Below are 1416 nucleotides of genomic sequence, written 5' to 3' on the forward strand. Positions count from 1 at the left end.
AAAAAAAAAAAAAAAAAAAAAAAAAGAGAAAGAGAAGAAGAAAGGTTTGGGTTAGGAAATATTTTATAAAATTCAGAGATTCGCTGGAAACTCGGTACATTCTTGCGTACTGATAATATTATTACACTCAGATAACAAATAATGGCTTAATTAGAGTGTTACGAATTTCATGGCCGATCAAGTCTTCACAATACATCGAGCACATCGTTTTATCGGGTTCCTATAAAATGTCACAGTGTCAATACTTGATGCACCATTTCAAGAAAAAGAACACTGCCATGCAAAGATCACATTGTACTCATTGTTGATACATAATAACGCCGGTATTCGTAGCAACGATACATTTCAACCGAGCAGTCTATTATCTATCTATAGTTTAGATATTATAAAACAGTCACGTCTTCTACGTGTTTCTTGTAAGAGATAGAATTTTCTTTCTTTCACGCTGTCGTGTCCACTATGTCCCCTGTGTCTTTTCAACAGTAATTTATACGTACACGTGTTCTTTTCTTTTTTTTTTTTTTTATATATATATATAGGCGATATATACAAGACTATACGTGAAAAACGATGCCTGCGATTTTATAATTTATTAATAACTATCACTACTGAACTTTATACATATTAATATCAATATATTAAATTAGTAGAAATATTGAAGAGAAGAGCAATTGTAAATATTAAGAGAAGAACGATTATAAAATAAATTACAATTTCAATTATGTTCCATTTGAAAATATATATATATATATATATTGTTGAAAACAAATTTTAATTATTTTAAGCAAAGTGTTAAGCTAAATTACTAAAAGTTGAATTTCAGAATTTTACTTTACTCCCACGTACAACTCTATATATTTATTTTCTCGAATTAAAAAGAATACAGAGAAATGAACAATTGTAGGAAAATGAACGAATTCGAATCAAATGTTCTTAAAAATCTCGAATATCAAAAACACAAATATTTCGAACTTATAAAATCGAAAGCATTACTTCCCATTCAAACCAAACGGGTATACACATACTTATTCGAAAATTTCCGAAAAGTTTATTGTCCCGCAAATTATATCACGATAATGTTTATTATCTTATACGTATAGCGAAACGTTGACAACGAAGAAAGAGAGAGAAAAAGATTATGAAAGGCAATATAAGATAATGTTCATTATTGGCCAATGTTAAAAAAAAAATATATATATATACAACCTGTGTATGATATATTACCGATTTTTAGACATGAATACCTTTTTGCATGATACTTACTTTAGCATTCGCTCATTCGTGCGCGTGTATAAAAGATACATGATACATATACCACTCTCTCGAATTTTATAATATACATATATATTATATATTCGTATATACCTACTTTTCCCTTCAGAGCATGCTGATGTTCGATAAGAGAAACAATCCCAG

The sequence above is a fragment of the Frieseomelitta varia genome, unplaced genomic scaffold (genome assembly GCF_011392965.1).
Source record: "Frieseomelitta varia isolate USP_RPSP 00005682 unplaced genomic scaffold, Fvar_1.2 scaffold_520, whole genome shotgun sequence".
NCBI lineage: Eukaryota > Metazoa > Arthropoda > Insecta > Hymenoptera > Apidae > Frieseomelitta > Frieseomelitta varia.